This window comes from Apteryx mantelli, chromosome 4, assembly GCF_036417845.1.
Source record: "Apteryx mantelli isolate bAptMan1 chromosome 4, bAptMan1.hap1, whole genome shotgun sequence".
NCBI lineage: Eukaryota > Metazoa > Chordata > Aves > Apterygiformes > Apterygidae > Apteryx > Apteryx mantelli.
The window spans coordinates 46,106,786-46,119,856 of NC_089981.1; the positions used below are offsets into that span (position 1 = coordinate 46,106,786).

At 45.4% G+C, this 13,071-nt stretch overlaps 1 protein-coding gene across 8 annotated transcripts in view; it reads left to right on the forward strand.

Annotated features, from left to right (window-relative positions):
• Nucleotides 1-2,800: 2,800 nt before the first annotated feature.
• Nucleotides 2,801-13,071, forward strand: part of PHF21A (PHD finger protein 21A) — a 146,099-nt gene continuing 135,828 nt past the window's right edge. For 3 of the 8 annotated variants that reach the window (XM_067296417.1, XM_067296418.1, XM_067296419.1), the window contains exon 1: nt 2,801-3,093. The gene's annotated coding sequence lies outside the window, so the exon portion shown is untranslated. Of the gene's footprint in view, nt 3,094-3,790; nt 3,816-8,305; nt 8,325-13,071 lie in introns of those variants that run through there. The other 5 variants (XM_067296416.1, XM_067296414.1, XM_067296420.1 and 2 more) reach the window with 4 other exon arrangements.

Below are 13,071 nucleotides of genomic sequence, written 5' to 3' on the forward strand. Positions count from 1 at the left end.
TGATTTTCTGAAAGGTTTAACATTTGGATACAAAATCAAGACCGGAGGGGTGGGGTGGGGGGTTGGACGTAACGCCCTCCCCCCCTCGAAAGAAATCTCAGTCAACTAATGTGCAGATCTGACTATAATCATCCTGATCTCAGTATTACTTGATCTACTTGGTGGCTCTAGAAATAAAGCAGAAATAAGCATAAAAAGCAAACAGACTTTTATTAAAAAACATTCAATATTTTTAGTATACTAACAATGAAACTTCTTGTCACAGTTGGACACTTTGGAAAAACTACTGCAATGGCAATTGAATTTTTTGGTAGTCCCAGGCATATGACTTTACCTGTTAGCCCATGAGATGTGTAATAAAGTCAATAACTATTTGACGTGCATTCTGATATTTTCTGCGGTTTTGTTTTTTTAGTACTGTCCCAATCCTGCTGATCAGAATCATATGAGGCCTTCAAAAAAGGGTGGGGGGAAGATTGCTTTGAAAACAAAGCCAAACAATGGGAGGTTACAAAAACCAATGCGTTTTGGATAATTTTGTCTTGTACATTTTTCTTTTTGTGCCTTTAAAGTTTGTGTCTTCAAGCGCCTATCTACAAACCCACAGGCTAAAAACTTAATTAAAAAAATAAAGAGTTTCTCCCATAATCATACGAGTCCAGGAGCTGCAGCTTTAAGAAAGGCACCAAATGTTGTAAAGTTTACAATTAAATCACACGAAACTTGTCAACAAACTTATGGAAAAGAAGTAGAAAATTAATGGTAATTAAATAAACAATGGCTTGGTAGCCCGATTCTTTTGACAGTTGAGAGGAAACCTTCTTGTAAATGCACACTCACTTTGAGCACACAGGAATTCTCTGGATGATAAAACTGTATGTTACTACCCAATCACAACAAGTCCCTGAGTTACTCATCATGACTGCTTTATGGATTTAGTTTCACAACATAATAATGAGTTCATCCTGGTTTCCTGAAGCATCTGCAGAGATAATGCACACACTTTTCTTCCCAACATGTGTACGTTTTGAAGAAATAAAGCAGTGCGAGAGGCTATTAAAAAAAAATTGGTTTCGTATTGCATCAAAAACTGGCTCTCTGCGAAAGCTCATGCAAATCCTGCAGCGTTCAGGACATGTCCCACTGATTTAGCAATGGTGGCTCAAGATATAAAGGCAGGGTTTCAATATTTCTGCTAATCAGAACAGTTTCAGAAGCTGGAGACACACATGGGATACATGTCATGCCTGTAAGTTAAGCTAGTTTATCACAGATAAGCACTGGTGCTGCATGGTTTGCTACTTGGATGGAGGCAGCACCTAGGAGCCTATTGTGCTGTGTCGTAAAAACTCAGAAAAGATGGTCCCCGGGCTGCCTTTCTACTCGTACACACAAGCGTGTTTTGATTTGAATAAATGAGGAGCACCGCATCCTCGGTGTTTTGGTCCTGTTCTTAACAGCCCGCACGTCAAATTCGTCTTTATTTACCTTTCGCATTAGCACGCACTGCAGAAAGCTGAAAATTAATCATATATAACTTTACTGCTTTGAATCTGCCTATAAACTTTTTAACTTTCCGCCACATTTTTTTTTTGGAAGGGAGGAAAAGAAAAAAAAAAGAGCGAGCGAGCGAGCTGATGCACAGCCGTTTCCCACTGCTCCCTCGGAGCACGAAAGCAAATGGCAGCATCGCCGGGCGCTGGCGGAGCAAGTTAATAAATAGGTAAGCGAGCCCAATCGCATTAACGGCCGGGCGGCTAGCGGCGGCGGCAAGCGGCCGGAAAGCCCTCCCGGCTGCGCACTGCGCTCCTGCCGGGGGGAGCGTGGCAGGGCCCCGCCGCCGCCGCGCCGCGCTCCCGGCCCGGGGCGCGCGCCCGGCCCCGCCGCCGCGGGAGCGCGCCCGCCCCGTCCCGTCCCGTCCCGCCCGCCGCCGCTTCCTGCGCGCCCCTCGCGCCCGCCGCCCCCCGCCGCCCTGTTGCATCAACTTCCTGTGCGCAGCCCCTCGCGGCGGGGCCCTGCGCTGCGCTGCGCCGCGCCGCCCGCGCAGCGCCCGCTACCCGCGCGCGCGCGGCCCCGCGCACGCGCACGCGCCGCCGCCGCCGCGCGCGCCGCCTCCGCGGAGCCCCGCGCGCCGGCCGGCCGCGGGGGGAGGGGAGCGGGGGGAGGGGGCGGGCGCGGGGGGGCCGCGCGCCGGCAGAACCCCCCGCCCCCCCCCCCGCGCGGCGGCGGCGGCGCTGGGGCCGGGCCCGGTGCGGGCGCCCGGCGCCCCCCGCCCGGCGGCGGCGGCGGCGGCGGCGGCAGAGTTTGGTGCCCTACTTCACTCTACTTTAGTTTCACTCACTTCACATCCGGGCTTTTTCCCTAGGCAATGGGAGCCGCAGCACAGCCCGTTCCTTAGGCAAAGGGAAATAAATTCGCCGCACCGACACGTCAAGTAGTCCCCCTCCGGAGGAGCCCGCCCTGCCCCCGCACGGCCCGCGCCGCCGCCGGCCCCAGCCCCGGGCAGCGGGCGCGGGGCGGCGGCGCGGGGCGGCGCGGCGCCCTCCCGGCGGCGGCGGCGGCGGCGGCGCGGGCGGGCGGGCGGGCGGCGACGGGGGCGCGCGCGGCGCGGCGCGGGAGCGCGCCGCAGGCAGGCAGGGAGGCCGGCGGCGGAGGGATCCCGGCGAGCGGGTGCTGCGGCCGGGCCGGGTGAATGGGATTGAAGAAGAGTTCAGCTTCTCGGCTTGTTTTTGTGTCACAGTTTCTCTCCTCCTGCGCCTCTTCTGCTTCGTTCCTTCCTTCCCGCCCGCCCCCTCCCCCCCCCGGCAGGAGGAGCCCCCCGGGGAGAGGGGGAAGGAAAAGGACCCCACAGAGGAGAGAGCGAGCGAAGAGGAGGCGGAGAAGGGAGCAACCTACCATCTTCCACTCCCCGCTTAGCTTAAAGAAAGTGAGAGGAGGAGAGAGAGAGAGGCGCCCAGAAGCGGGGCGCAGGGCGGCCCGGCGGAGCGGCGGCGCCGGCACCCTCCCCCTATGAAGAAGAGTCCTCCCCCTCCCAGAGAGGTCCTGCCGGGGGGACCCCGGCCAGCCCGCCGCGGCGCCGCCGCCACCAGCAGGGTGTAGTATCCCCCCTTCGGCTTCGGCTTCGCCCCCGCCCCGCGCGTCCCCCTCGGCGGCCGCGCCGCGCCGCGCCGCGCCGGGCCGGGCCGCGCCGGGCGGGCGGGCGGGGCGGCGGCGGCGGCCGGAGCAACAGCCTCGCCCGGGCGCTCCGGCCAACTTGGAGAGGCGGAGCAGCAACTTGGCGGGCCGCGGGGGAGGGCGGCGGGAGCGCCCGGGGAGCCGCGGCCTCCGCGGCGGGCGCCGGCAGAAGTTTCTGAGCGGCGGCGGGCCGGGCCGGGCCGGGCCGGGCCGGGCCGGGCCGGGGGGCGGCGGGCGGCGGCGGCGGCGGCGGCGGCGCGGGCCCGGGCATGACACGCTGCGCCGCGAGGGGGTGGGAGCGGCGCGGCCCCCCCGCCGCGCCGGGTCCTGCGGGCGGCCGCCGCCAGGCCCCCGGCTCGCGGTGCCCTTCGCCGCCGCGATGCTGTCGGGGAAGTTTTATTATTATCGCCGGGATGCTGCTGCTGTCGCTGATTGATAATTCGTAGTAAAGCTGCCGCTGCAGGGGTTTTTTTGTTTGTTTTTTTTTGTTTTTTCCTTCTCTCTCTTCCTCCCTCCCTTCCTTTTTCCTTTCATTTGTCTTTGTGGCCCGAGTAGCGCTGGGAAAATTCCGTTTCTTCTGCAACTTGTTATTCTGAAGTGTCTCCTGCCCCCCTCGCCCTGGGGCTGCCCTTCCCGCACAGGTACAAAGCGCAGTGCAAGGACGCCTCTGGGATTTCACACTTCTACTTGGGCACGTTTGCTGGGATTACAGACGTGTACTTCTCCTTTTTCCTCCCCCCTTCGTTTGTGCGTGCGTGTAGGTGGAGTGGGGCTCTATGTGGGACTCTGCCATTTGGTACAGTCCTCTTGTGCATGCTCCTTTCTTCACTTGCCTTTCTGCTTTTTTTTTTTCCGGCTTTCTTTTTTCCTTCCCTTTTATTATTCTGAGCTGCATTGTTGGTAAATTTCTCTCCCGACCGCACTGGCAGTCTGGTGGGTGCTTGCGGGATTGTGCACCTAGGCTTTGAGGTGAATTTGTGTTGGATCAATGTATGGAGCTCTTCATTCAACTTCTTCTCAAGTGTCAGAAAATGAGGCTGTGAACAGATGTGTTTCAATATGGAGTGATTTCCAAGTTCCTAATTCTTGGGGGTGGAGGAAAGAGTGCCATTGGAGAGTGGCTTTTGTTTTCGATTGGTGTACAAATGTCATCACATTTCAGTCACGTGCTATAATATTCTTTGTTCAGCTATCAAAGTATGATATCTGCTACACCTGTTCCCACTTCTTAATTGTAAGTAACGGTGATTGCTCGCAAATCTTAAAATTGTGGGTAGGAGCACTTCCTCTCTTCCTCCTGGATGTTTGTTTGGGCCTGAGCACTGAGCTTGACAATGAACTTTTGTTCCCTGGAGACACTGCATGTGAACAGGTCCCACTGGGGATAATAACTTGCATGTCGTGAGGAAGTTGTGTGCCGTGGTGTGTGGGAGGTCCGAGCATGGAAAAATGAGGAGGGGACGTGCACTCAGTAATGCCAGGCTTATAATGAGAGGTAGCAGCCTCATTCGAGCTAGTGAAGTTTTCTTAACTAGCTATGCTATCCCTTGTTATCAGGTTAAAGGACAGATATACTCCTGTACACCCGTATGGGTTCCCCCCCCCCCCAACCACCACCACATTGTAGACTTTGAAACAGCCGAAATGCTTTTTGGGGTGATGCTTGTTTACTGTTTTTTGTATTGTGCTCATTTCTAACAGTGCAGACAGCTGATTGGTTTCAGTTTGGTAAGTCAGTTTCCTCTGGCTTTCCTGTGCCTGCGCAGAGCTGGCTGGGGAGGCTAGGGCTGTTATAGAGCGGGGGGGAGTTCAACTTTGGTGAAAAGAGGTTTATTTTCAGACTTAATTAGGGAAGAAAATAACAAGCTTCATAAAACCTTGAACACTAGAAACCTAAAATTCATACCTTCTACCCAGCTAATATGTAATGCCAAAACTTTTATATGACTACATGCAATATAACTTTATAGTTTGTATATAAGAAGTGATATTAAATTACTAGTAGGGACAGGATCTTAAGACAAGCAAACAAACCAAAGAATGTCCGCAGCTACCCATATAAGTAAGAGAAGTTAATTACCACACTTCAGTAGAAAGATCACAGGATTTGGGAATTTTATTTATATCTGGGCACGTTTCATGATAGCTGAATTAAACTGTTTTTTTTTTTTTTTTAAGTTAGGAATTTTTTAGCTCAGTAAATGAGACTTCAAAACTGTATTTAAAAAAACTAGGTAAAATGCTTCTCACTTGTTTTTAAACCTTTCAACCTTACTGTGGTAGAGAAATTAGATTATTGTGTAGTAGTTGTAATCTAGGAGTTTGAGCATCTGGCAGTAGATACAGAGGGAATATTAAGCAACCTCTTTATCAGTTGATTTCTTATTGTGTAGTAGCTTGTATAGAATATCACGTCAAGGTCTTAAGAGACCAGTTGTCTAGCAGAAGGTAGGTTGCTTGTTCACCAAATACTTGACACCAGCTGGATGTCAACTACATCATACCTACAACTTTTAGCTCTACCCACCTGAGCAGTGAAAAAGTTGGAGTGGATCCCGTTAAGGGTTTTAGTGATTTTCAGTTAACTAACAAAGCTAACGTGGTGTATAATTCAAGATGTCACATTCAGGATTTTTTTGCTCTTAAAATAATTGTTTTACTATTATTTATTGTAAGGTTTCACTCTGAAGGCTTTAAGCTTTGCTCTTTTTTATGTGCATCCTGAACTGGATTTATGGGGAGGCTGGGAGAAGGAGGGGGGAAGGGGGGATATTAGTTTTCTTCCTTTTGGGAATGAAAATATAAAACTTTCATTCAAAGAACTTAAATAAAGCAAAAGTAAGAAACTGTGAATTTAATACAGTTCAGAGAAAAATACTGTTTGTTTGGGTTGTGTTTTCCAGCTTTAAAAGCAAGTTCTCTGCCTTGGGTTTAGTTTTTGTAAAGATCACTCTTCACCCTAGGCCATGCGGCTTCAGCTGTGTTTCAGATATTGGGCCTAAAAAGTTCTTACTCCAACTTTACTTTTGCTTTTAGAGATGAGGTTTTGTGTGTGAGAGTGCATGTGTTAAACTTCATTGTTGAAATTATAATTTTTAAAAGTTATCCTTGGACTGGATCTGTACAAAGGAGACAAGTTTCATGTGTATTTTTTTAGGAAAATAAAATGTTTTTCAGTGGTGCCTTAGAAAGCTGTGAAACTCTGAGTGCTTTTTGAAAGCTTTAATAGTGAGTCCTGCTCTCTCTTTAGATTGTTCATGCAGTTTGTTTGTAGTGGTTATAATAGCGTATGGACATACTGTAGCTGTTCAATTCCCTGATACTTATTCTCTGAGCCATGGAGAACTTTATTCAGTGGAGTGAATGGAATTTGTTTACAACTGAGATTTCTGCTTCATTTTCATACTGGTTTGTTTTTCATACCTTGATGGGCTATCTCATCCCTTTGTATATTATGGGCGTTTTGTGCACATTACCAGAAACTCGAGATAAACTTCGTGTTTGAAATGTATGTGGGTGACTTGACCTCTTTAGTATTTTTGTTTCTGTTGTTTTTTTTGTTGATTTTGTTTGTTTGTTTAAAATCTTTTGGAAGGAACTTCAGTGTGATAGGGCTTTGCTCTTTGGGGGGATATTGCGCGGTGATGTGTGCTGTTAAGCGGACTAGCCTGTAGGAGAGGCTCCTTGTGTGGAAGGGGCAGTGCTAAAAATCTATTATTAGGTTTCTAATAGTATTTCTCTACTGTCCCTCTCAGCCTTTATGCTCACAACTGTGCAGTCATATGCGTAGCCGTATCCTGGAAGTGTAAGACTCCACAAAAGGCCTGGCTCCTGCGTGTTCATGAATTGCCCTTGTTCAATTACTCCGTGCCAGAAAGCAGCTCGTGTCCTGCTTCTGATGTATTTTAACTGCACAAAGGATTATTATTTAGGAACAAACCATATACTGGAAAGGTGGGATGGTGTGCAGAAGAGCTTTGAGATGTGCACTGAATGCAAGGGCCAAGATACTTACTTCTGTACCCTGTAAATAGAGGGTGAACTGAAGGATAGTTTTTATAGGTATCCTGCATTAATATTTCATGTTCGGTACAACACAAAGCCAGTTACGGTGGTGGATTATGCATTATTCAGGCAAAACAGAAGTTTATTTACATTTGGGGGGTACTTTGCATTTTCTTATTTTCAATTTCTTTATTACAAATACAGTATCATTAAAAAAAATCTGTATATTTTGTAGGTATTAAATAATTTATTGCTCCTGCACCTTATCAGGTTCCTCACTGTACAGAAATTGATAAAGTCCAATTTAAGTTGTTTGGCTCTGCTTTTGTTATGTCAAAACCTCACAAAAGCAAAGCAGTAAGTTTAGATATAAAATGGCTATAACACATGCAGAAATGGAAATGTTTTTTTAAAACTTATCTAGTGTTGAGAAAAGGTCATCAACTCAAGTGGCAATTAAATTTTAAAAATAGAATCATGTGTCTCTAAAATAATTTTTAAAGCTGTAGAAAGTTCTGAAAAATTCCTTCATTCTGTCTCAAATTATTGCTATGCCTGCTCCCCTAACAAAGCTTCAACTTTGTCACTGAATTTTTTGCTTTAATACTTTGATCACTGTAGGCTTTTGAAGAAAGAATTAGCTACTCAGTAAATCTAAAAAATAGATTCTGCAGAGAAACCTATACTGTTTACACCATCTTAATGATGTAAACATTACATTTAGTGTTTTTTTTTTTAAAGTTCATCCATATGAATCAAGTGCCCCATGCCTAAAAAGGTTTATGCATAGATGGTTTGACCTCTTACGCATCCCCTATTACCTGAGATTTCTTGTTTATTATCACCGCAAACACTCACCCTTTGATTAAAGCTTGTATCCCCAAACCATGTTTCTTCAAAAAAAATAAATAAAAGGGGGAGGGGGCACCCAAATACTACAACCCCCTTAAAGCCTAGCCTGACATTTATTATTGGTGGGAATACATTTGTATATCGTACCTGCAGAGTGCAACTCTGCTTACGTGAGTTCTGTTGTAGGCCACATTCACGCTGGCTTTTATGCTATTTTAATGTATGAATTCTTAAAATGTATTTTCCAGATTCTGCCCTTCCACTTGACAGTACTATGCTTGTAGGATGAAAGGGTATGTTACCAAGTTCACTTGCTACAGAAATTGTATCATTTGCCTCTTAAATGAGGGACTCATTGTATATATAATTAGAAATCATTGTATATATTAGAAATCATTGTATATATAATTAGAAATATGCTTTGAAACTGTAGCTGGTGCATTTTTGAATGGGGGTGCGGATGCATGAATGGTTAAAGTAAGGGGGGTAGGTTTCGGCATGTTAGAGCCTGTGCCTGTAGGATGGTTTTTGCTTGGACTCTGTCTTCAGGCCTGTGAAAAGCGAACTCGAGCAGCAGAGCTTTGGCTTGCTTCGGTCTCGTCATTTCTGCCTGCGAAATACAAGCTGTCAGTACTTGAACGGGAGAAGGAGCATCGATTCCTTCCCGTGTTCCCTCCGACCCTGCGGATCCGAGCATCGTTAACCGTGTGGATCCCAAAGGCAGCGTAGTTGCAAACAGTTAATTGAAGAGATCAAGTAGTATTTTACTGAAGCTCTAAATTGTTTTAACAAAACTTCTGAGTAATCACAATAATTATTTTCTGATAAGCTGGCTGATAGTAACTATGGCAACAGCTGTCTTTTGGCCTATGGACAGTATTGCTGTATTGACAAAACCTTTAGATGCTTGTGAGGCCTTTTGCCTATATAGGGAAATGCATTAGGATGTCTTTCAGGTGACTTGAGCATCCCTGCATGTCTCCTGTTGTGACAGGATGCTGCTGCCTTTCGCTTGGTTCAGAGTCTTGGACCTTTTTCTTTTGCGTGTTTGTGCGGGCGCTGCCTGCCTGCCTGCTAGCCTGGGAATGCTGCGAAGACCGTGTTGTTCTGCTGAGAACAGTGAAACACATAAGTACTTGGATGAAATTATATATACATTTCTTTTTTTAAAAAAAAATCCAGAGCTCGGGGGAGGGGGGGATGAAGGGGGAGGGAAGACTTGTTCATTTTGATCACTGGTTGTTTCCTTCCGCGATTAAAGCCTTCTTAGAGCAGACTGGTAGGGGGAGCTGCCCTTCCCTTTACTGGAGTACAGTGTATTCCTCTCTGAGGCCTACACTGAGATCCAGCTATTTAATTCTCAGAAAGCTCTGCTGCTTTTGGGGAAGGGAGGGCAAGCTCCTGCTGCAGTACGTTTTGGAAATGGAGGAAGAGAGTAATTTGTTTCCAGACTACTAAATTTTGGACAGGGAGAATATGCCTCTCACCAAACATACTTTTCTTACTGAAATTGGTAAGAGCGCTCTCTGAAAACAGGCTTTAATGTTAATAAATGTAGCAGTTTGGGGGGGGGGGGAATCTCACTTGTGTTTGTGTGAAGATGTTGGAAAGTCCTAGCCCGCTTTGCATATTTGAAAGTAGCTAAACTCGCCAGTTATTCTTTGGGAATTATTGGTTAGCTGATGTTTATTTTTACTGAAATCTGTGTAGTTTTAATAGTCTCTTGACATATGAGAAATAGATGTTAATGTAGGTTACCTGATTATTATTGCGAGGTACCTCCACGTGTGGAGCATGTATTGCTGTATGCTGGCCCGTGGAAGTATGCAATATGGCCTACATCTGGTCTCGTCTTTAGTAAGAATGTGGCTCATGGAAACTACAGGCCCCAGTATGCAGTGCTCTGTTTTTATCTGAATAGCTTGCCTGGAAAAAGATAAACTAATGCATCCTGGGACCTGTAGTTTTCCTGAGCAGAACTTTGAAATTCAGGATGGCAGGTGAAGGATGCTTTTATGTTCTAGAAACTAAATAGTCAATACCATGTATAATTCTTCCCTGGAGATCCTAGACGTGTGCCGGTAATGCTGCGCAGCAGCATGTATTTTTATGTAAAAGTTGTTGATGATTTCTAATCGAGTAGTATGTTTAGGGAAGAGCAGCTGATGGAAAAAAATCTTCCAACTGCATATACATTTTTGTACAAAGAATATATATATTTTATACAAAGAATATATAATACTGTGCTTGATCTGTGATTGAAAGTATCCTATTTGATATTTTTGAAATTTCATATCTTTCAAGGTAGTGTTTTAGATGGAAACCTTTAGTAGAAGGAGGCTTCCATTACGTATTCATGCCAGGCTCTCTTTCTAAATTGCCATCCAACAGTTGCAGTGGAATTTGGAAAGCCTTTACCTGCCAAGGTCTGATTTCAGTGCGCTGTTTCTTGAGGTCGAGTGATGATGTGACTAACTTCTGCAGCAGAGCTGGGAAGTACGTTTCTTTTACTGCTTTAGGGGTAAGTGACGTCATTAGTTGCTACCAAGGAAACACAGATTCCGGAATCCAGGTATTGGCAGGTGAGACAAGCAGATCGCACCTGCGTGGTTTTTTTCTGGTGTGTATGAGCCCTGACCATTAAGCTTAAATTCACACAGAACTCGTCCAAGAAACTGAAAGTGCTGCCAGAGTAAGGATAGCAGAACAGTAACTTTTAAAATGCCAATCTTGTATATCTGTAAGAGTTAAATTAATGTCTTTTGTGAAAATATGTATGATGTGAGATTTGCTAAAGATAAAGTAGGCATTAGTTTGATTCCAGCTGTTAGGCCAGAAGCAAGTTTAATATTTGTTGCAGTCTTGTATGCCAAGTTTCAGATGCTGCAGTTGTCTTGAAGTTAAGTTTTTGCTTACTTAAAAGTTAATCTTGGTCTCAGGCAATTTATTTGTTTTTAAGTTTGTGTGAAATAATAATACAAAGGCCAGACAATATGAAATAAACATTTTTGATGTTTTGGAGAAATTAATTAGAGCTCCAGTCCTGCAAAAAATCATGTATTTTACTTTAAGCGCTGCAGGAGTCGGAGAGAATATCTGAATGCAAAAAACCCAGAACTTAAATAGGTATTAGAATCAGGACTTCTAAATTTCTAGTGTTGGAAAGTAGCTTCTGTGTATTCACTGGAATTAGCTTATGTCTAGATCTGTGTGGCAAAATTCTTCTCTCAGAAACTGACAGGCGATTCCACTCAGTAAAAATTCAGAGTGCACATTTGCCTCACAGTTGTGCAAAAAATCAACAAAAAGTTGCTCTCTCCTTCACCTGTCAGGTAATAAATATGACAGATATTTAGGTGGTAATAGCCTCTTTGAGGCAAGGAGTTTATTTTGTCAGCACTGATGCATTGTATACAATGTATGTTGCTGACTCTTCTGTTTAAAACTTATACAAAAGAGTAAATCTGGTGGAAAGATTCATTTGAATCCTTACATATACTGTAACTTTTAATCAAGTTTGTAAATAGTAATGGAGTATTTCTTTTGAGTTTTCCCTAGCCCTATTGCAGCACATTGAGAGATAGAGCAAATTGCTGACAGGACACATGGTTAGCTGAAATAGTTACTACAGTATATTGATGTGATTAGAAAGATGGTCAGTGTTGCCTTGCAAGGATGAAATTGCTTTCATTAACTGATTGGGCCTACACAACAGGTGGGAAAGAAACCAAGATAAATCTATATGTGCTAGAATATCTTATGGTGCATTGCCAACGATGATGATGTATCTTGTCCTTCAAGGACATTTTACCCTCCACAGAGAGCCTGTGACAGCAGCCCCTCTTAACAGTGCTGTATCAGGGCATTCCAGATAAGGGATGAGGGTAACAGGGATGTACGAAAGGATTTGATGCACAGTTGTAAAGAAAAACTCTTCTGTAAGTACCTCTTATATTGTAAGAGTAAACGTGTCCTGATTTAGCAGGAAATCCCAGCCTGGCTGAAGTCAATGGGAAGTTGTCAGAAACTCCTGTGGCAGCTTCCAGAATTTTTGCATAATAAAGGAAAGGTGATAAGTACTATCCCTGTGTGGGTTTATTTTTATTTTTTTAAATCATTTTTGCCATTATCCCACATATAGTTGGAGGTTTAAAAGATAAATAAAACTTCCATTGTGTTATGATTAAACTTTACACTTTCCTCTATCTTGCTTTCCATGCTGTGGTCTTTGGTAGTCCAGCAGACAATAAGACTTGTGTGCTTTTTGGGCATCAAAAGTTACGCTAGAAGGAACTTGCCATCATGCACTTGAAATAAACTTTTTTTTTTTTTTTTGAACCTTCTTCCATGTAATGGTCAGAATCTGAATTGAGAGGAGCTGGGTTTTTCCCAGTGGGTTGAAAAAAGTCATCCTTGGAAGAGCAGAGAGAGGAGTATGTAAAGAAGATATAAAAAAAAAGAACACGTGAGAACCTCTGTGTGTGAAGAGAGATGTGCTTAAACATCTTCTCTAGCACAGGAACAGGACCATTAAAAATGTTCTTGGCATATGTAACATGGAATTTTTTTAAAGAGTAACTTTGCAAAGAAATTACGGTACTGATGGACGGTACACTGATACCACAATAGCAATGTGATTATAAACATACGATTACAAGTGCCAATCTTGATATTACTGTGGCATGTGCAGTGCTAGTTTAGTGCCCTGCACTATTCTGCCTTATTTTACTGTCTCCCACTGTTGTGGCAATCCTTCCAGCTGTGTGGTGGCTGTCTCCATGTCCAAGCCCAGTGCTGGAGCAGGGCTGCTGTGTTTGCTGAGTCAGCAGGTCCCAAGAGAGAGCAGATGAAGGAGGTGGCAAGGTTGATGGGAGGGGACCTGAAAGTTAGAGGAGTGTCCCCCAGCAGTACGTTACTGCCTCCTCTCCTGGATGAAGTTCCTGGGTGTAGGTCCCAGCTTCCTGGGGATATAAAATCGTCTGAGGGAGAGGGAAGCTTGACTGCCACCAAAATCCTTCAAAGCCTTCTTCAAACCGCTGA